Source organism: Lissotriton vulgaris, chromosome 6 (genome assembly GCF_964263255.1).
Source record: "Lissotriton vulgaris chromosome 6, aLisVul1.2, whole genome shotgun sequence".
Classification (NCBI taxonomy): Eukaryota; Metazoa; Chordata; class Amphibia; order Caudata; family Salamandridae; genus Lissotriton; species Lissotriton vulgaris.
The window spans coordinates 1,884,154,042-1,884,177,447 of record NC_141694.1 but is presented as its reverse complement, the minus strand read 5'-3'; positions in this window follow the sequence as shown (position 1 = coordinate 1,884,177,447).

Here is a 23,406-nt window from a genome sequence, read left to right as displayed (position 1 = left end):
TCGGTAGAGACTCGTTTGTTAACCCAAGTCCTAGCAGTCGTACATTTCCCTCCAGAATCGGCTAATTCTTGCGAACGGGGGGTGTACTAACATCTAACATCATGAGAAAGGGACAGAAGCTAAACAATCTTTTCTCGGAGAGCAACGGTTAATCAGGGTCATCAGTTATAGTTCGGGGGCAACAGTTGTGAAGCTGGGGTCAATCGGGAGAGGCGAGGACGCTTTGGACGTCCGCGCTTGGGTGCAGAGGGGTGGGACAATCTGGGCATTGGGGGTTGTCTTTCTAAGGACTGAAAATAGAAGGCCATTGACGTATAGTCCCCCTATAAAAGGCCAGATTAGGGGACCTCAGTCGTCTTACCTTTCCTTTCCTTCTTAGCCAATACAAGTTCCTTCATTTTGCAGAAAGGAGAGGTAGTAATATGGCGAGTTACAATTGTTTGAGTACCTGTCAATTTTGCCAAACACCTTTGTGTTCAAAAAGATCCAATTAGGCTCGTGCCGGCGAGGCACAACGTTACCACATAAAGGAAGAAGGAGCAGGGGGACTCTCATAGAGAGTGAGAGTCGTCCGCATTCTAAATGAACCATTTGGTACACGCACGACAGAGAGAGAGAGAGAGAGAGAGAGAGAGAGAGAGAGAGACAGAGACAGAGAGTGAGAGAGAGAGAGAGAGAGACGTGTACAATAATAGGCCATTTAGTGCGCACACAACACAGAACAGCAGGGGTCAAGCAATATAGAAACACAGGCAGAAGGGCGACATAGATCCATACATTACGTACACACGAATTCAGGTGGAGGTGACAGTACTTGCATTTACACACAAATGATCCAAGACAGAACACAGAACAGTTTTCTGGCCAAAAATATTTCTTCCTGCATGCTGCGCATTCTTAGTATCCTACTTAATTCACCTGGGCGTTGAGCTTTTTACCCTTTTTCCTCCTCTACACCTCTGCCTAATTGGTCGGGAATTAGCCTGGTCGGGCTAATACTCACAGTGGGGCCTTTGAATCATTTCTCTTTTTCTTTTCTGACGAATGATTTTCCAGGCTGAAGCGACAGGGGGGCATCAACTGGAAGGACAACGGGGCAGAATTTACTCATTGGTGCGCGTCCTTCTTGGTTGTATTATTTGGAGTATCGGGCGAAGTCATATTTTGCCATACTGTAATACCCCGTCAAGTTTCTACTTCAGGCCACTCCCCCAGTTGCTGGGTTCAGAGAGAGAGTCATCTGTAAGTAAGGGAATGCTATATCTTTGTTTGTCCGTCGCGTATAGGTACCATGTCCAGTTCCCTTTTTCCCCACTCCATCGGTCGTTCAATCATCACTTAAGTCATACACAAAGTTTTTCTCTCATCCTCTCAAATGTGTGCAACGTATAATCAGTCGAGCTATACACATCAGGGCATGTACGCGTGTATTCACATCACACAAAAATCGTCACACTCTCAGGGGCTGTCCCCTCAGACAATCACGATTCTTCACAGTGCTACCCTGACTTTCGCGCCATGGCGTGTTGCTTAGCTCTTCTCCATTTGTTAGTCAACGTTCCGACACGACCTGCAGAAAAGAGGGAAAAAGAAAGGGGGTGGGGGCAGCGTTTTAAAACACATCAGCGCGCATAAACCCGAAAATGTTTTTACCTACCACATACTCGGCCTATCTCCACAGGATGCGGTCTCTACCATCTCGGCGTTTAAGCCCAGAGGGACCGGTTGCGTGGGAGAGATAATTATTGATGGACTAAGGAAGAGGGATGGTCTACAGTGGTATAAGGTCGTTTTTGTCCGTCAGGTGCGGAAACTAGAGGGGCTAGGTGGCATTCCCTTCGGAGTGGTTTAGGGCATTTAAAACAACTTCCTTGATACATGTGGCACATAAAGTAGAAGCTAAATACCAGGGCCTCTATTGATTGCTTTATGCTGCACAAAGGTGAAGAGAACACATATATCAGAAACCCGGAACATTCACATTTTCTGCTTCTTCACACCACGCCTTTTAACCTTCAACCTTAATCGAGCTGCTTCATCTCACCTATATTTCACTTATATCGGGGACAGCAGCCATACATTCGAAGCTTATTAATTGAGCACTACAATTATACTTGCTTCTTCACAAACCTTTAATTAAAAGTGTTGGTGCACAAATACGGGCCTATAACCTCGTGGGCCGGCCACGGAGCAGACTGGAACTGTGCATGAGGGGAACGGAGTCGGCGGTCATTGATTTCATAATAGAGGGTGCGGCAAGTGCAATCAAATCATATCGAAAATTCATTGTGAGCAAGCATCATAAGTGTCGAGATTTCAAACTTTCAATAACCATGGGGTGTAAAAAACTTAACATCACTTCATTATCCAAATGTTCAATCAGTACCCACCATATATCAATTCATTGTCAAACCACATAATCAGTACCCATCTTATATCAATTCATTGTCCAAACACATGATCAATACCCATCCTATATCCATTCTTTGTCCAAACGCATAATCAGTACTTATCTTATATCGATTCATGTGCCAAAAACTACATACACATCTCATAACATCAAAGCTGAGCGATCGGAGTACAACAAGGAGCTGAAAGGTTCATTTGTACTGGCGCCATTTTGGGTGAGGTCAGGCATATCCAAGTATAGTCAAAATGTCTCCATCAACTCGGGGGTCGGACCAGAACCTCTTTCGAAAGTCCAAACAGTTTCATAAAAAGGGGGTAACAGAAGGGACTGGTGATATGAACCATCAGTCAAAGTGGGGAGGGAGGCAACAATCTTTCCTACCGGGTCATACTGGTGTCCCACCGGAACTGATCACGTTGGTAGTCTTGCAGGATTCTGGGCATTTCAAAACTGAGGCTGGCGCCGGCATGAGTGCGCCGACGTCTCGTGGTTCCCATCGGGGGATGGGGGCGCCCACGTGGAGGGGTCGGGGCCCCCCGAATCTTATAGAATCTTCAAGGTCGAGGAGAAGAGCACAGGGCGTGCGCTGGTCCGGGACAAAGTGCCGCTTTACGATAGGAACCCCTTTGAGTGGAGCGTTGGGGGGTGTCGCTGGAAACCTCCACCTGGGGAGGTGGGGGAGGCTCGTTCGCGCCGCCTCCCCCTCCAGCGCACCCCACGCCGTTTCTCGGCTCCGGTATTTACAATGGCCGGACCATGCGATAGAGAGGGGGGGGGGGGGTCGGAGGCAAAGACAAGACATCCCTCCCCCCCGTGGCCTGCAGGGCGCCGTTTCGGGAGACTTTTCATAACGGCCGGCCCAGGCGATACTAGGGGAGGGGGGGGTCGGTGGCATGTGCAAGACACCCCCCCCTCCATCGTCGCAGCCATCATTGAAGAAAGAAGTGTTGTCGAAGCCATTATTGAAGAAAGAAGTGTTGTCGAAGCCATTATTGAAGAAAGAAGTGTTGTCGCAGCCATTATTGAAGAAAGAAGTGCTGCCGACAAGGGACCCCCTCGGCCTTGGCTCCGGCATTTGATGATGGCCGGATCAGGTGATAGAGGGGGGGGGGTCGGAGGCAGAGGCAAGACATCCCCCCCCCGTGGCCTGCAGGGTGGCAGAAGAAGGGAATGGGGAGACCAGTACATTTTCGGGCCATCCGCCCCACGGCCTCTCCTTCCGATGGCGACCAGCCGGGCCCTGCTCTGCACGCGTCGAGGCCTCGCCTTCCGGATGGGCATAACCGTGGACCTGCTGAATCAATGCTGCGGTGTCAGTGCCCAAATTGGACCCAACAAGCCTTGGCAACAGCAACCAACACAGGAAGATGAAAGATGCTTTGGTGTGGACCAGCAAGGTCCGAGGGACTCACCATGCGATGGGGAGTCAGGGCTCGTCTGGAGCAACCAGGGAAGCCCAAGGAAAATCAGAGTTGCCTTCTCAGGGACCCACCAGTCGACGGACCAGGGATTGCGAAGGTACCTAAAGCGGAAACACAAAGGGCCGGGTCACAGAACACTCGTGGAGTTTAGGCCAGCAATCTTCAGTGGAAAAGGTGCTCAGGGTCTGGGCTATAAGTAACCCAATGCACAGCCTCTAAGGACGTCAAGTAGCTAATGCCCTTGCAAATGTGCACGGTGTCCAGGAGCTGCAGTTCCACGGTACTCACGAGGGCTGTGGGTCTCAGCTTTGCTGGGGACTCAGGTCGGCATCGGAGAAGTCTGGAAATCCACTTCCTGGGCTGCAAATACTTCGGAGTCCGGCGGGAGCTTCGGAGATGCAGACCGGCAAATGCTTCATTGGTGCCTGCCAAGCAGGGGAGTAACTCCTTTACTCCAAGGAAGATTCTTCAGTCATCTAGTCGTGTAGATCATCGAAGTTCCGGGATTTCTGTAGCAGAGTTTCGTCCAGGTGTAATCTAAAGTCCTGTAGTCAGGGATTCCTTTCTTATACCCACGGGAGGGGTTGGACTAACTCTGGGGACCCAACTATGGGAGGGTTTGGAAAGAGGGGTGGCTACACCCATTTCCTTTGTCCTTATTTGCGCCAGAGCAGGGGCTAGTAGCCCCTGCAACCGGTTTAAACTGGGCTATGTAGAGGGTCACCTAATTTGCCCCCAAGGCAGACTTCAAAGCACTCTCAGAATGCTCTCACCCAGCCCCAATCCACTAAGGCCTTTCAGGGAGGTGGTTACACCTCCCTGTGACAGGAACCCTATTGTCCAGGCCTCCCCTGCCAGAGTTACGTCCAGCAGCAGAAGGCCAGACTCGTGTCTGTGGCTGCAGGATCCATTTTGTGATGCCTGGGCTCTTTAAAACTGCCCTGTGTACATGTCTATCCCTCTAGAAGGGTGGAATCATACCCCCGCTGCCAGGACTGATGGAGGGTTTGATTCCAAAGTGTTTGACACCAAACAGAACATGTTTCCATGCAGCCATTCCAAAGTTAGCATTTACTGTGAGGTTATAATGCACTTAAGAGTATATGGTCTGGCTGCATCACAGAACAGCCCCAAAGAATAGATTCCGAAGGCTGCAGATTGGTCCTACTCATGCATGGGCACCCTCTCACACAAAACCCAGCACCCTGCCTTCAGGATTGATAAGGCCTGCCATAGGGGTGATAGATAAGTTAATATGTGTTGTGATATAAGGTAGATATAGGTAACCTATATCTAAGTAAGGGGTGCATGCACCACCTAACCAAGGCTGCAGTAGCAGTCCTGTGGTGTCATTTTGGAAGGCTTCCCAGGGGTGGCATAATACATGCTGCAGCCCTTCCTAGGCCTCTTTGGTACCTATGCCCTTGGTACCTAAGGTACCATATGCTAGGGACTCATAAGGGTACCCCAGTAACCAAGCTGGAATGTACCTAAAGTACATGGAATCAATTTAGAAAGAAAGCAGCTAGGCTGGGGTACTGAATAGCAGGGCCTCAGCCAGACTAGTCGAAAAACAGTGAAACATCAGCAAAAAGTGGGGGTAACCATAAGAAGTAGATCCTACTCTCTTACAATCCTCCACAGCAAACATGTCAGCAAATGTCTCTCTATTTCGAGTAGTTCCGTAAGTACCGGCTCAACATATTGTTCCATGATGGTGATGTTGGTTGTTTCTGCAATACCTACAATCCTTATGTTGTTTTTCCTTGACCAGGCCTCTAAATCCTCTGCTTTAGCCTGGAATGCCAGAAGCTTGTCCATCTTCTTGTTCGAGACCATCTCAGCCTGCAGTGTGTTGTCTGCCTCCGAGACTCTTCTCTCCACGTGTCTAATCTTTCCGCATGCTTATCCAGGCGTTCTTTCAGCCGGTCCATATGGAAAGTAAGAGTGTTTGAATGTGCTGTTTATTTTTTAAAGGCTTCTCTGGATTGTACACCAAAATATTTTTCAAGTCTGCCTCTGCAAGCGGCTCTGAGCCCTCCTATATTGCATCATTATCAACGGCATCCGTGTAACGAGTCCTTGGGGTCCCGCGCAGGTCTAACTGCAGCAGTTTGGAGTTTGTTGGTTTTACCCATTGTAGGTGCCTTGTATTCTCCCAGAGGGCGAGACCTCCTTACACAGGACTCCAAGAACCCATTGTATATGTGTATGAGCTTTTCGAAAGGAAGTGGGTCTCCCCCTCGTCCTGACTACATAAGCACCAGGACTCGCCGGTCCTGCCTGGCTCTCAATCGCCGTGGTTCAGCACCCCCAAGGGGGAGCGCAGACGCTCGTGCCCAGCCATTGAGCTCTCTGAAGGCCTAGGCACCTCATCTTTAGTTTAATAGCTTCATTCCTGGAAGCTATTAATGAGCTGTATCTGGGCCTGCACCAGTGAAATATGCTGAATGTGTCCATGTGTTGTTTGCCTACACTGGGACACATTCAGCAGCGCCTGCTTGTCTTTTGCTGTTAGTTTGAAGTAGTAACAGGTAAGGGGTGAGTTCTAAATTTAAATTCAATCTGGGCCCAATACAAAGTCCTTGCTTAAAGGCCAACAACCCTACTGTTGTTGGAGTCTCATCACGGCTACGAGCTTTCGAAAATGGAGTGAGACAAAGGAAAGTCTGCTTGATATCACTACCCAAGTGCTTAAGAGAAACAATGATTTGGAGGGAGGTTTTTTGTCTTAGTTCAACTCCTGTAAAGGAAGGATGTAAAATGTAATGCAGTGGTTGGAGTTGTCTAAACTAATAAGATGTTATTACTACCCTAAGAATCCCTTTTTAAAAACCTTAGAATTTCAAAAGTCTGAAATAAATCAAACGTGCATTAAAATGCAATATTTACCCGCTTTTTCGAAAAACCATGAGATTAACCTGTTTCCCCATAACTATAAAACATTTCATTTTGATCATTGGTACTTGCCCACACAGTTTTAAGAAGCTCCATCTGTCATTCATGCTTCCAAAATTACCCAACGAAAACTCCTTACTTTTTTTGCAGTTTTATATAGTGCAAACTCCACCTTAAGGTATCCAATTACTTTACATGAGCACCAGCTGTGTTACAGACAGACACATTCATTTTGTTAGAGTTGGGAGATTAAGTGCTTTGCCCAAAATAAAAAGATGTTGAGCGTCCCCCAGATGCCAGGCTCCATCCTCGATGCTTCCCACAAAGCCTGAAGCTGTAACTTCCCTTCAGCCCTCACCTCATACAACTGTGGCCCCGCCCATCGACGAGTTTTGAACCAATAAAAACGCAGCAAGCTGATGCGGGCCTCTAATCAGCGACTGAGGGGAGCCTCTGCCATTGGCTGGCTGTCACGTGACGCCGCTCCTGTCCCCAGTGGTTGCCAGTAGGTCATTGGCTGCCTGTCACGTGACGCCGCATCCTGTCACTGTGGTGTCTGGTGGCAGGAGGGAGGCCCTGACCCAGCGCCTGGGGAGTGGGCGTGGGTCCCGGGAGAGCAGGGGCGCACAGCAGCGGTGCAGAGGTGAGGGAGTTCAGCAGCCACTGTCGTCCCCCTGACGTGGACAGTGCAACGTCCTCTCAGAAGCATGTCATGTCAAACTTCACCGCGCTCTGCTCGGGTCCCTGCAATTCTCTTCTTACTGGTCTCCCCAAATCCCACCTGTCCCCCCTTAAGTCTGTTCTCCATTCAGCAGCTCATTTCATTTATGGGGCCAAAAGAAGCGACCACATCACACCTATGTTATCCACCCTCCGCTGGCTTCCCATCGAGGCAAGATCTATCTACAAGACTGCCTGCATTACCCCCAAAGCCTTGCACTCCTCCTCTAACCGCTACCTGGCGAATAAACTGAAACTCTCTGGAGGCTCTAGACCATCACGAAATGTGGAAAATCTACTGCTTGAACCTCCCACTTTCAAGAAGGAAAGATCAATGGCCCAATCCTTTTCAGGCAACGCAGTGAGAATCTGGAACTCACTTCTGCCTCAGTTCTGGACCACCACCGCGCTATATAAAAACGCATAAATAATAATGATAAATAAATAATAATAATAATAACCCAGGCCCGCCCGGGGCCAGGGTTTACTTCGCATCCCATTATAACATTAAGACTACAATGACCAGCATGCACCGGGGCACCAGGACTAGGTAAATAACTTGCACACTTCATCTCTTAGGGCATTATCAGAACCAAACGCCATCCTCGAGGGCATTAACTGCTTTAATAATGGGCTCTAAGAGATGAAGGTGCACTACAAGGAAAATAGGCCTTGATGTCTGGCATCAGGGGGGTGGGGGCAGTTGTCATTCTTAGACCCCGCCAGGAAGTCCGCTAGTCATTGTAAATGTGTAATATTTATTTATTTTTGTACATTCCTTGCTTGCTGTGTTGGATATTGTGTCCCTCTTGCCTGCTGTGTTCAATACTGTGTCCTGCTATCTTTTTACGTTCTATTTAGTAACGTTTCTCTCATGTAAAGTAACTGGTTCTACTGTACAGCGCTCTGACACCTTCGGGTAAAGTCTGCGTTTCATAAAAATGCATAAATAAATATCACAGTATCCCCTCCGCAATGTCCCTGTCCCCTTTATGCAGGGCACAAGTCTTAACAAGCATTTGCAATGCAATAGGTCTCGCATTTGGATGTACCATGTTACAACGCATACCGTTACAACTACCTACTATTACAACGCGACCATTACAACGCATACCATTACAACGCATAGCGCTTTGAGGTGCTGGATAGTGGTAAGTATAATTTACTATTCTAACTCCAGTCCCCGTGGACCCTAGGGAAGGTGTTGGATAGTAAATTATACTTATTCCCTATCCTAGAGCGCCCCCCAGCGCAATGCGTTGTAATGGTATGCGTTGTAAAAGTCGTGTTGTAATGGTAGTGCGGAGTAACGAATGCGTTGTAACAGGTGTATACCCTCGCATTTTCGCAACGTTGACCTACTGGTATTGTAAATGACGATTGTGTCGCATCCTTCTTACATAGGTTTAGCTTTGCAAGTTTACAGTGTGACATCGTAGAACTAATGATGCAGCCATGGAGATTGAGATTAGAATGTATGTATTTGAAGGCACTGTGGCTGTTACCTGAACTAGGCTGGGATCTGGATGTGTCTCTCTTTCCTGGAATAAACCTGGACATCCTTTTCTACTTTAATCCTGAGTCTGCCACATCCTTCATTTAAACCTGGATCTCACATAGGCATAGTCGGCAGCTGAGAGGAGTTGAGAGGCTCAACAATCTCAACTAGCGCTTTTTCATTTCAACTGGTGTCGTAACGAATGAATGACCGGATGCAGAATGGAATCTTGAAGTAATTTATTAGGTATGAAGTAAGAGAGATTCATGCATGGAAGAACAAACCCCAACAGGAGCAGCCTCCTTGCTGCTCAGCCCTGCACTCAACTGACATTCACTCACCCAGCCAACACTCTATGACATCACCCAGTATCCTAACATTCCACACAGACATCCACAGGCTGCGCAGCAGCTGGAGCAGATACAACAACTGGCTTCAAGACTTCAAGGTACTGTTTCCATCTTCCTTCTTTTGTGTTTAGATTGCACCAGCGGCTGTTTAATAAGACATTATAGTCCCAATGGACGTGCTTTGATTGCGCCAGCGGCTGTTTAATAAGACATTATAGTCCCAATGGGCTTGCTTTGATTGCACCAGCGGCAGTTTAATAAGACATTATAGTCCCAATGGGCGTGCTTTTATTGCTCCAGCGGCTGTTTAATAAGACATTATAGTCCCAATGGATGTGCTTTGATTGCGCCAGCGGCTGTTTAATAAGACATTATAGTCCCAATGGATGTGCTTTGATTGCGCCAGCGGCTGTTTAATAAGACATTATAGTCCCAATGGATGTGCTTTGATTGCGCCAGCGGCTGTTTAATAAGACATTATAGTCCCAATGGATGTGCTTTGATTGCGCCAGCGGCTGTTTAATAAGACATTATAGTCCCAATGGACGTGCTTTGATTTCACCAGCAGCTGTTTAATAAGACATTATAGCCCCAATGGGCATGCTTAGATTGCACCAGCGGCTGTTTAATAAGACATTATAGTCCCAATGGGCGTGCTTTGATTGCACCAGCGGCTGTTTAATAAGACATTATAGTCCCAATGGGCGTGCTTGGATTGCACTAGCGGCTGTTTAATAAGACATTATAGTCCCAATGGGCGTGCTTGGATTGCACCAGCGGCTGTTTAATAAGACCTTATAGTCCCAATGGGCGTGCTTTGATTTCACCAGCGGCTGTTTAATAAGACATTATAGTCCCAATGGGCGTGCTTTGATTGCACCAGCGGCTGTTTAATAAGACATTATAGTCCCAATGGGCGTGCTTTGATTGCACCAGCGGCTGTTTAATAAGACATTATAGTCCCAATGGGCGTGCTTGGATTGCACTAGCGGCTGTTTAATAAGACATTATAGTCCCAATGGGCGTGCTTTGATTGCACCAGCGGCTGTTTAATAAGACATTATAGTCCCAATGGGCGTGCTTTGATTGCACCAGCGGCTGTTTAATAAGACATTATATTCCCAATGGGCGTGCTTGGATTGCACCAGCGGCTGTTTAATAAGACATTATAGTCCCAATGGGCGTGCTTTGATTGCACCAGCGGCTGTTTAATAAGACATTATAGTCCCAATGGGCGTGCTTTGATTGCACCAGCGGCTGTTTAATAAGACATTATAGTCCCAATGGGCGTGCTTGGATTGCACTAGCGGCTGTTTAATAAGACATTATAGTCCCAATGGGCGTGCTTGGATTGCACCAGCGGCTGTTTAATAAGACCTTATAGTCCCAATGGGCGTGCTTGGATTGCACCAGCGGCTGTTTAATAAGACATTATAGTCCCAATGGGCGTGCTTGGATTGCACCAGCGGCTGTTTAATAAGACATTATAGCCCCAATGGGCGTGCTTTGATTGCACCAGCGGCTGTTTAATAAGACATTATAGTCCCAATGGGCGTGCTTTGATTGCACCAGCGGCTGTTTAATAAGACATTATAGCCCCAATGGGCGTGCTTTGATTGCACCAGCGGCTGTTTAATAAGACATTATAGTCCCAATGTGCGTGCTTTGATTGCACCAGCGGCTGTTTAATAAGACATTATAGTCCCAATGGGCGTGCTTGGATTGCACCAGCGGCTGTTTAATAAGACATTATAGTCCCAATGGGCGTGCTTTGATTGCACCAGCGGCTGTTTAATAAGACATTATAGTCCCAATGGGCGTGCTTTGATTGCACCAGCGGCTGTTTAATAAGACATTATAGTCCCAATGGGCGTGCTTTGATTGCACCAGCGGCTGTTTAATAAGACATTATAGTCCCAATGGGCGTGCTTTGATTGCACCAGCGGCTGTTTAATAAGACATTATAGTCCCAATGGGCGTGCTTTGATTGCACCAGCGGCTGTTTAATAAGACATTATAGTCCCAATGGGCGTGCTTTGATTGCACCAGCGGCTGTTTAATAAGACATTATAGTCCCAATGGGCGTGCTTGGATTGCACTAGCGGCTGTTTAATAAGACATTATAGTCCCAATGGGCGTGCTTAGATTGCACCAGCGGCTGTTTAATAAGACATTATAGTCCCAATGGGCGTGCTTGGATTGCACCAGCGGCTGTTTAATAAGACATTATAGCCCCAATGGGCATGCTTTGATTGCACCAGCGGCTGTTTAATAAGACATTATAGTCCCAATGGGCGTGCTTGGATTGCACCAGCGGCTGTTTAATAAGACATTATAGTCCCAATGGGCGTGCTTGGATTGCACCAGCGGCTGTTTAATAAGACATTATAGCCCCAATGGGCGTGCTTGGATTGCACCAGCGGCTGTTTAATAAGACATTATAGTCCCAATGGGCGTGCTTGGATTGCACCAGCGGCTGTTTAATAAGACATTATAGCCCCAATGGGCATGCTTTGATTGCACCAGCGGCTGTTTAATAAGACATTATAGTCCCAATGGGCGTGCTTGGATTGCACCAGCGGCTGTTTAATAAGACATTATAGTCCCAATGGGCGTGCTTGGATTGCACCAGCGGCTGTTTAATAAGACATTATAGTCCCAATGGGCGTGCTTGGATTGCACCAGCGGCAGTTTAATAAGACATTATAGTCCCAATGGACGTGCTTTGATTGCACCAGCGGCTGTTTAATAAGACATTATAGTCCCAATGGGCGTGCTTGGATTGCACCAGCGGCAGTTTAATAAGACATTATAGTCCCAATGGGCGTGCTTGGATTGCACCAGCGGCTGTTTAATAAGACATTATAGTCCCAATGGGCGTGCTTGGATTGCACCAGCGGCAGTTTAATAAGACATTATAGTCCCAATGGGCGTGCTTTAATTGCACCAGCGGCTGTTTAATAAGACAATATAGTCCCAATGGGCGTGCTTGGATTGCACCAGCGGCTGTCTTTTCAAATATTACAAATTTCCAACCTTGGAAGTTGATTTCATTATGGTTTGGTGGCATCTCATGAAGCTGTTTAAATATATTTTAAAGTTACTGTCTTTAATTTTATTTCCTGTGTCTTGATCACACCAGCGGCTGTTAACTGGGACATTATTCAAGTCTTTTTCTGTGCTATGATTGCACCAGCGGCTGTATATATATTTTTGACAGCTGATGTTTGAGGAACAGTCTTTGAGTTTAATTATTGCCGCCCCACATCTATCTTTTATGTTATTTTAAACTTCTGATTTTTCTCAGTCAACTAAGTGTTAATTGGGCTGACTTAGTTTTCATTTAAGCTCAAGCTGACTGTTGCCCTTCGCTGCCTTTCAACTTTACTCATCGTGCTCTCACCCATCAGTGTTTGGCTACATATTTTTGCGTTTCTTCACAATTTTTGTATGCCTTTTTAACCAAAGTGAGGCATTACTTCATAGTTTCAAAGCAGTGACACGCACACTTCTCTGGACTAAACATATTCAAAGCGTGTTACCCTTTCAGTGACACGCACACTTCTCTGGACTAAACATATTCAAAGCGTGTTACCCTTTCAGTGACACGCACACTTCTCTGGACTAAACATATTCAAAGCGTGTTACCCTTTCAGTGACACGCACACTTCTCTGGACTAAACATATTCAAAGCGTGTTACCCTTTCAGTGACACGCACACTTCTCTGGACTAAACATATTCAAAGCGTGTTACCCTTTCAGTGACACGCACACTTCTCTGGACTAAACATATTCAAAGCGTGTTACCCTTTCAGTGACACGCACACTTCTCTGGACTAAACATTTTTAAAAGCGTGTTACCCTTTCAGTGACACGCACACTTCTCTGGACTAAACATATTCAAAGCGTGTTACCCTTTCAGTGACACGCACACTTCTCTGGACTAAACATTTTTAAAAGCGTGTTACCCTTTCAGTGACACGCACACTTCTCTGGACTAAACATATTCAAAGCGTGTTACCCTTTCAGTGACACGCACACTTCTCTGGACTAAACATTTTTAAAAGCGTGTTACCCTTTCAGTGACACGCACACTTCTCTGGACTAAACATATTCAAAGCGTGATACCCTTTCAGTGACACGCACACTTCTCTGGACTAAACATATTCAAAGCGTGTTACCCTTTCAGTGACACGCACACTTCTCTGGATTAAACATTTTTAAAAGCGTGTTACCCTTTCAGTGACACGCACACTTCTCTGGACTAAACATATTCAAAGCGTGTTACCCTTTCAGTGACACGCACACTTCTCTGGACTAAACATTTTTAAAAGCGTGTTACCCTTTCAGTGACACGCACACTTCTCTGGACTAAACATATTCAAAGCGTGTTACCCTTTCAGTGACACGCACACTTCTCTGGACTAAACATATTCAAAGCGTGTTACCCTTTCAGTGACACGCACACTTCTCTGGACTAAACATTTTTAAAAGCGTGTTACCCTTTCAGTGACACGCACACTTCTCTGGACTAAACATATTCAAAGCGTGTTACCCTTTCAGTGACACGCACACTTCTCTGGACTAAACATTTTTAAAAGCGTGTTACCCTTTCAGTGACACGCACACTTCTCTGGACTAAACATATTCAAAGCGTGATACCCTTTCAGTGACACGCACACTTCTCTGGACTAAACATATTCAAAGCGTGTTACCCTTTCAGTGACACGCACACTTCTCTGGATTAAACATTTTTAAAAGCGTGTTACCCTTTCAGTGACACGCACACTTCTCTGGACTAAACATATTCAAAGCGTGTTACCCTTTCAGTGACACGCACACTTCTCTGGACTAAACATTTTTAAAAGCGTGTTACCCTTTCAGTGACACGCACACTTCTCTGGACTAAACATATTCAAAGCGTGTTACCCTTTCAGTGACACGCACACTTCTCTGGACTAAACATATTCAAAGCGTGTTACCCTTTCAGTGACACGCACACTTCTCTGGATTAAACATTTTTAAAAGCGTGTTACCCTTTCAGTGACACGCACACTTCTCTGGACTAAACATATTCAAAGCGTGTTACCCTTTCAGTGACACGCACACTTCTCTGGACTAAACATTTTTAAAAGCGTGTTACCCTTTCAGTGACACGCACACTTCTCTGGACTAAACATATTCAAAGCGTGTTACCCTTTCAGTGACACGCACACTTCTCTGGACTAAACATATTCAAAGCGTGTTACCCTTTCAGTGACACGCACACTTCTCTGGACTAAACATTTTTAAAAGCGTGTTACCCTTTCAGTGACACGCACACTTCTCTGGACTAAACATATTCAAAGCGTGTTACCCTTTCAGTGACACGCACACTTCTCTGGATTAAACATTTTTAAAAGCGTGTTACCCTTTCAGTGACACGCACACTTCTCTGGATTAAACATTTTTAAAAGCGTGTTACCCTTTCAGTGACACGCACACTTCTCTGGATTAAACATTTTTAAAAGCGTGTTACCCTTTCAGTGACACGCACACTTCTCTGGACTAAACATATTCAAAGCGTGTTACCCTTTCAGTGACACGCACACTTCTCTGGATTAAACATTTTTAAAAGCGTGTTACCCTTTCAGTGACACGCACACTTCTCTGGACTAAACATATTCAAAGCGTGTTACCCTTTCAGTGACACGCACACTTCTCTGGATTAAACATTTTTAAAAGCGTGTTACCCTTTCAGTGACACGCACACTTCTCTGGATTAAACATTTTTAAAAGCGTGTTACCCTTTCAGTGACACGCACACTTCTCTGGACTAAACATATTCAAAGCGTGTTACCCTTTCAGTGACACGCACACTTCTCTGGACTAAACATATTCAAAGCGTGTTACCCTTTCAGTGACACGCACACTTCTCTGGATTAAACATTTTTAAAAGCGTGTTACCCTTTCAGTGACACGCACACTTCTCTGGACTAAACATATTCAAAGCGTGTTACCCTTGAAATGACATGCACACTTCTCTGGATTAAACATTTTTAAAAGCGTGTTACCCTTTCAGTGACACGCACACTTCTCTGGACTAAACATATTCAAAGCGTGTTACCCTTTCAGTGACACGCACACTTCTCTGGATTAAACATTTTTAAAAGCGTGTTACCCTTTCAGTGACACGCACACTTCTCTGGACTAAACATTTTTAAAAGCGTGTTGCCCTTTCAGTGACACGCACACTTCTCTGGACTAAACATATTCAAAGCGTGTTACCCTTTCAGTGACACGCACACTTCTATGAATTACACATATTCAAAGCGTGTTACCCTTTCAGTGACACGCACACTTCTCTGGATTAAACATTTTTAAAAGCGTGTTACCCTTTCAGTGACACGCACACTTCTCTGGATTAAACATTTTTAAAAGCGTGTTGCCCTTTCAGTGACACGCACACTTCTCATTCAAACATATTTAAAGCGTGTTGCCCTTTCAGTGACAAGCACACTTCTTCTGTGTCACTCGCATTGAACATTGAATTCATCTTTGGTTTGACAGCGTCATAGCCTGCAATATTTAAATAACCTGCACTTCGAACAAACACTCAGTTTTGGACAGCGTTTAAAATTCAAGAACTGTTTTTTCGTCATATTCTTTATTAATCCCACAGCACCATCTAGTGGATGATTTTTTTTTTGTTTTGTTTTTTTCAGATGAGGTTGGTACTTTTGTAGTGTAGTGTACATCTTGCTGCGACCTATTGGTATTCATGTTATTTCTTCGCTGTTCTTTTATGACTGTTCTTACTGACTTGTCTATTTACTGTTCCAAGCATATAATCCTAGCAGGATACTTAGGGAGCATTTAGGGTTTGGTAGTTCTTTACTAAATCTTGGCAGGGTCCTAAAGGGGTGTTAAGGTTTTGATAATCCACTACTGTATTTTAGTTATGCAGAATGTAACTGCGGCACCATTTTTTCTGTCATCTCCGGGTGACCCTCCTATCAAATGGCAGAAGTGGAAGAAGGTTTTTTGAGCGTTACGCTAAGGTTTGTGGTGTTAGCTTAAGTGCAGAACGTAAAACCTCTCTTCTTCTCCACTGTCTTGGGTCAGAGGGTCAAGATGTTTTTGATCACCTGGCTGAACTTAGTGCTGAGGAGGAAAAAGATCTTAATGAGTATGAGATTTGCATGAAGAAATTGGACAAACACTACTTGCCTAAAGTAAGTACCATATTAGAAAGGTACCAGTTTGCGAAAAGATTAGAAAATGAGGGAGAAACTGTTGAAGGGTATGTTACTCAGTTTGAGGAAAATCCAGCCCAACATACAACCGATGGCCGGGCTGCTGGCGCAAGACGCCTCTTAGTTCCCATCTTGAACATTTACCAAATAAAGAGACGGGCTCTGGAAGCAGGGACACAAGAACAGATTTTATTACTCATGAGGAGAGCCTGTCATTTCGGACACGAAACACGGTGTCTTCAGGAGGTGCTCTAACAAGTTCTCTGAGACTGCGTCTTTTATACACAAGTTTATGATGCATAAACATTCCTTATTACAATAAAGACATTGTGAAGCAAGGAAAAGACATCCCGATACCCCCCTGTTCCGGTTTATTCCAACACGTGGCTACAGTAGAGGTCCTCTCCCCCATACAATGGGAGGGGGCTACAATGCAGCAGAGTGTCCGCTGATTCCTTTGGAATGTGTGCGCCTGATCGGATCTCAGGGGGTGGGGAGGTCATGATCAATAGTAGCTCCTTTGAAGAGGGGCGAGTGCATACAGTAGCGGGCAGTAAACTGTATCCTCAGGCTAAGGGATGACCAGCGGTCCATGCAGACAATCGGGCTCAGTGGAAGGGGTCATCAAAGGAGGGATATTCATGAAAAGAAGGGAGGTGTTGGTCAGGCGTGGGGTGTGATTCCCAGGGCCAGAGTCGCACAGAAGGAGAGGTCTTATGACCCGTGCAGGGGAGAGCGGGGGCAGCCAGAGTGCACGGAGGAGGAGTGCCGGGAGTTTAACAAATGGGCAGAGAGGCCATGGTGTCTAAAATGGCTGTTTGTGTGTGTGCGTGCATGGGTCTATGCTGGCGAGATGATGCGGTCAACCCTTCACGGTATTCATTCTGCTTACAGTGAGGGTATGATGAAAGCAAATGAACGCCGCTTATGTGCATTAACATTGTCATTTTCCACAGTCGCCGCTTTTTAACATAAGTTAGTTCATTTTCCTGTTCTTCCCAATTGATGGGCGTACCTATAGTCACGTGTGGTCAATGAGATAGCGTTTGTCAATACTAGCAGATTGTGTATAACCATGAACAGTCGATACGGTTGGCAGAATGCAGTACATATGAATTTACATTTGGCGGGTTATTCATCTAGGGATCACATATTACATACTATAGACGTTTCTGACTTTCTCTTCGGCTGTATCAATGTACAGTAAAAGTGACCGATAAACATTTTGAAAACAATACAAAGTGGTTGAGGGAGGAGTTCAGTTCAGTACAAGCAATCAGTCAAGGGAAAGGGAGATGATATCTTCGTCACAGTGTCTTTTTAATAATGAGCCATCACTGGTAGGCTCCAGTAGTCCATCTTCTTTCGTTGGCGCTGTTGAGCACCGGCGGTGGAGCTATAAGTCCAGCTCAGATCCAACCTTACGCGTTGCAGGGTGCGATCTGTCCTCTGCTGTTAGATCACAGTCCTGTTCTCTAACTAATCTTTTTAGGGGTGCCTCACGCTCGGCACCTGCATTTTCTTTTCCTTCCGGGGCAAAACCCTATTTTTCCTAAATGTCGTTCCTTTTTTTGAGTCAAAATCCAGGGGTTAGAATGGGGGTGTCATTGGGTAATCGAGGGAAGAGAGGGCGGGGTGGAGTCAGATTCTTTGAAGCAGACCCAGGGAGCAAATGATAACGAGCAGGCAGGCCCATTGATCGGGCTCAGAGGGGCGGGGGACTTCTGGCACAGGTTAATCAGCAAACAGGGGGCTTCAGGGAAGCCCTTCATTCTTTCATTTTCCGTGTTTGAAAGTGGTGCCTCGTCCTGCGTCTCGTTGCTCTGCGGCTCCACCTTTGGTCCAGGTCACACGTGCTTCATGATCTGTGGCCAGGCTGAGCGTCACGTCCGGCCCCTCTCCTCCGGTGATTGTGTATATGTGAGAAGTTGGCCTGATATGTAGTGTTTCCAATTCTGGAACCACTGGGTATCAGTCCAAACAAACCCCAAAGATGTCTGGTTGTAAGTCAACCTTGTTAGACAAGCTATCCTAGTGGTAGCATGGACTAAGCAGCCTTAAAGGCTTAACTTAAGAGGTCGTGTTAAGCGAGCTGTTTTACCACATACAATCCTGTAATCAAATGAAAGAACACCACACAAGTATATATTATAAAAATATATGTATTTATTTCTAAATTACTCCCCAGTACTCTTTATGAGGAAAGGGGCACAAGCGTTAAATCAAAAGCACAGTAAAACATATAAAGTTGCACAATTATGGATGAGGGCGGGTGGCCACTCAGACCATATACTAAAAAAGTGGTATAAGTAACACTTATCGAACAATGGTTAGGCCTAGGACCTAGAGATTCGCTGGGAGCAGTCAGGACTAGCAATGCTGAAGTCAGGAGTAGCCCACAGGAGACGGGTGCAGCACGGAAAGTGCGGCGCGCACCAATGCAATGTCAATGGTGCGTAAAAGTTAGTTAAAGTGAATTAAAAGATACTTCCGCTGAACCTAGAGGCACAAAACTTTAGACACAGACCCTAGAGGTGTGTACCAGTGTATGTACACCGGCGTTGCAATGTTACCTCACCCACAGGCCGTGGGTGCACAGGGTCGAATCGGCGTCGGGTCTTGACACGCAGGCTCTTGGTGCTTGAAGCTGAAGAGGCTGCAGGCGATGTGAAGGGGAAGTGTCCGGTGGATCCAAGGGTGGATCTGAAGTGGTGAAGACCTGAAAGCAGAGGGGACAATGTTCAAAGTCACTGACCAGTGACCACCGTGGAACCAGATTGGAACCAGGCAAAGTCGGGTGCAAACAGGTGATCAGGGGTTGCTTCTCTCTGCAGCCACGTGGACACGAAGAGGTCAAGGACGTTCAGGAGTCGATCACGAGCTGTCCCTTGAAGGTTCTAGCTGATGGCGGTATTGGCATCTCGATTGAAGCAAACAAGCCTTGGCTAATGCAAGCCACGGGGAAAGTGAAAAAGGCTTATTACTCGGACCAGCAAGGTCAGAGCGGGTACTCCTTTCTACAGGAGCGAGGGCAAGTCTGGAGCAACCAGACCCACAGTATAAATTGTAGGTTTCGTTGCCAAGATGGCCGCTGACTACGTGACAAGCGGTCGGGATGGCGAGTCGAGTGGCACAAAACAAAAGGGCCCCACGCAGATCGTGGAGATGCTGGAGGGCTGATCTTTGGTGCAAATGCTGCTCGGTTGTGGGGCTTCTTAAACCCCAAAGCACAGAGTCGAGGGTGCCTCGGGTGCTGCGCAGTCAGCATCTCGGGGGTCTTTCAAGATGGCCGCTCCCACGTCTCTCGGTGCCTCCACGGGTCCCTTCTTTGCAGGGACTGTGGATCGGGCTGGGAGAAGTCTGGGAAGCTGAGTCTTGTCAGGCTCTGCACTCGGGCTCCGGCGGGAGGCGGCGGCAAATCAGACGTCGAGGTACTGGGTGATGCCTGTGTTCACAGGGTGGCCCCTCCTAGGCCACAAGGGAGATGCTCTTCAGTCTTCTGTCATCAGAATGTCGAAGTCCAGTCGTCTTCTTAGTTTAAAGTTGATTTCAGGATGATCTGAGTTGCATTGGCACTGCTCCCCCTCTTATTCCAATCTGAGGGGTGGATCTCCTGCTAGGTCCCTCCCCTATGGGTGGGACCAGGAAGGGGGGTGGTTACACCCCCTTTCCTTTGTCCAGGTCTCACTGGAGCTGGGGCTGGGCTGCCCCAGAACCGGTTTGACCGGATTATGCAAGGGGAAGCCTTGTGCTCCCCAGGCACTGTCTGGTTTCATTCAAACCTCCCTGCTACAATCCACTATCTCCTGTCTGGGGTGGTGTCACACCTCCCTGTGACAGGAAATCCTTTGTCCAGGCCTCCTCTGCTGAGTTTCGGTCAGCAGCAGGAGGTCAGACATGTGTCTGTGGCAGAAGCATCCATTTTGTGGATCTGAGGCTCTTTTAAAAATCAACCGCGTTTTAGCAAAAGTAACATGTCGTCCCCTCTAGAGGGGTGGAATGCTACCCCCGTTGCCAGGACTGGCAAGGGGGTAGTATTCCAAATCGTATGACACCTTACACGACATGTTTTGATAAAGCCAAACCAAAGTTGACATATAACCGCGAGGATTATAATGCACTTAATAGTATATGGTTTGGCATTATCCCGGAACAGCTAAGGGAATTGGTCCCGACAGCTGCAGACAGGCTCAGCTCATGCTAGAGCACCATCTCACATTAAACCACGCACTCTGCCTTCAGGATTGTTAAGGCCTGCCATAGGAGTGGCTCACAGGTTTATATGTGTCCAGATTGGTTTAGATATAGGCATACTATATCTAAGCAAGGGGTGATTACACCACCTTGCCCCAGCTGAGTGATCAGCCAGTTGTGTCAATTTTAGATAGCCAGCCAGGGGTGGCAAAAGATATGCTGCAGCCCCTGGTAGGCCTTGGATGCACCTATGCCCTGGGCACCTATAGTGCGCTGTACAGGGGCTGATAAGGTGACCCAAGCCAATCTAGTTATGCACCTAGGGTACATGGAATCCATTTTACAGAGAGAGCAGATAGCCTGGGGCCCTGATTAGCAGGGAACCAGGCCAACTAAGTCGAAAACCAGCTAAACACAAGGCAAAAAATCTGGGGTAACCATAGTCAGGCAGCCACCTTCCTACAGTATCCTTGAATGAGTACAAAACAGGTTTTTAGAGGAAACAATGGAATATATTTATACATTTCAATTCCGTCCCCAATCCTAAGTGGTTGGGGATATGTTCATCGGTCACGGTCAGAAGTCATGACTATGTAGTATGTAAGAGGGCATTTCTACTGTGTTCGTAAGTCTATTTGGCGTTCATTCATGGTGTATATGGGGAGAAGTCAGACTCTTATCGGCTGTGTATTCTTATCAAACTCGAAATCGGATCCTTCGGTAGAGACTCGTTTGTTAACCCAAGTCCTAGCAGTCGTACATTTCCCTCCAGAATCGGCTAATTCTTGCGAACGGGGGGTGTACTAACATCTAACATCATGAGAAAGGGACAGAAGCTAAACAATCTTTTCTCGGAGAGCAACGGTTAATCAGGGTCATCAGTTATAGTTCGGGGGCAACAGTTGTGAAGCTGGGGTCAATCGGGAGAGGCGAGGACGCTTTGGACGTCCGCGCTTGGGTGCAGAGGGGTGGGACAATCTGGGCATTGGGGGTTGTCTTTCTAAGGACTGAAAATAGAAGGCCATTGACGTATAGTCCCCCTATAAAAGGCCAGATTAGGGGACATCAGTCGTCTTACCTGTCCTTTCCTTCTTAGCCAATTCAAGTTCCTTCATTTTGCAGAAAGGAGAGGTAGTAATATGGCGAGTTACAATTGTTTGAGTACCTGTCAATTTTGCCGAACACCTTTGTGTTCAAAAAGATCCAATTAGGCTCGTGCCGGCGAGGCACAACGTTACCACATAAAGGAAGAAGGAGCAGGGGGACTCTCATAGAGAGTGAGAGTCGTCCGCATTCTAAATGAACCATTTGGTACACGCACGAGAGAGAGAGAGAGAGAGAGAGAGAGAGAGAGAGAGAGAGAGAGAGAGAGACGTGTACAATAATAGGCCATTTAGTGAGCACACAACACAGAACAGCAGGGGTCAAGCAATATAGAAACACAGGCAGAAGGGCGACATAGATCCATACATTACGTACACACGAATTCAGGTGGAGGTGACAGTACTTGCATTTACACACAAATGATCCAAGACAAAACACAGAACAGTTTTCTGGCCAAAAATATTTCTTCCTGCATGCTGCGCATTCTTAGTATCCTACTTAATTCACCTGGGCGTTGAGCTTTTTACCCTTTTTCCTCCTCTACACCTCTGCCTAATTGGTCGGGAATTATCCTGGTCGGGCTAATACTCACAGTGGGGCCTTTGAATCATTTCTCTTTTTCTTTTCTGACGAATGATTTTCCAGGCTGAAGCGACAGGGGGGCATCAACTGGAAGGACAACGGGGCAGAATTTACTCATTGGTGCGCGTCCTTCTTGGTTGTATTATTTGGAGTATCGGGCGAAGTCATATTTTGCCATACTGTAATACCCCGTCAAGTTTCTACTTCAGGCCACTCCCCCAGTTGCTGGGTTCAGAGAGAGAGTCACCCGAAAATGTTTTTACCTACCACATACTCGGCCTATCTCCACAGGATGCGGTCTCTACCATCTCGGCGTTTAAGCCCAGAGGGACCGGTTGCGTGGGAGAGATAATTATTGATGGACTAAGGAAGAGGGATGGTCTACAGTGGTATAAGGTCGTTTTTGTCCGTCAGGCGCGGAAACTAGAGGGGCTAGGTGGCATTCCCTTCGGAGTGGTTTAGGGCATTTAAAACAACTTCCTTGATACATGTGGCACATAAAGTAGAAGCTAAATACCAGGGCCTCTATTGATTGCTTTATGCTGCACAAAGGTGAAGAGAACACATATATCAGAAACCCGGAACATTCACATTTTCTGCTTCTTCACACCACGCCTTTTAACCTTCAACCTTAATCGAGCTGCTTCATCTCACCTATATTTCACTTATATCGGGGACAGCAGCCATACATACGAAGCTTATTAATTGAGCACTACAATTATACTTGCTTCTTCACACACCTTTAATTAAAAGTGTTGGTGCACAAATACGGGCCTATAACCTTGTGGGCTGGCCACGGAGCAGACTGGAACTGTGCATGAGGGGAACGGAGTCGGCGGTCATTGATTTCATAATAGAGGGTGCGGCAAGTGCAATCAAATCATATCGAAAATTCATTGTGAGCAAGCATCATAAGTGTCGAGATTTCAAACTTTCAATAACCATGGGGTGTAAAAAACTTAACATCACTTCATTATCCAAATGTTCAATCAGT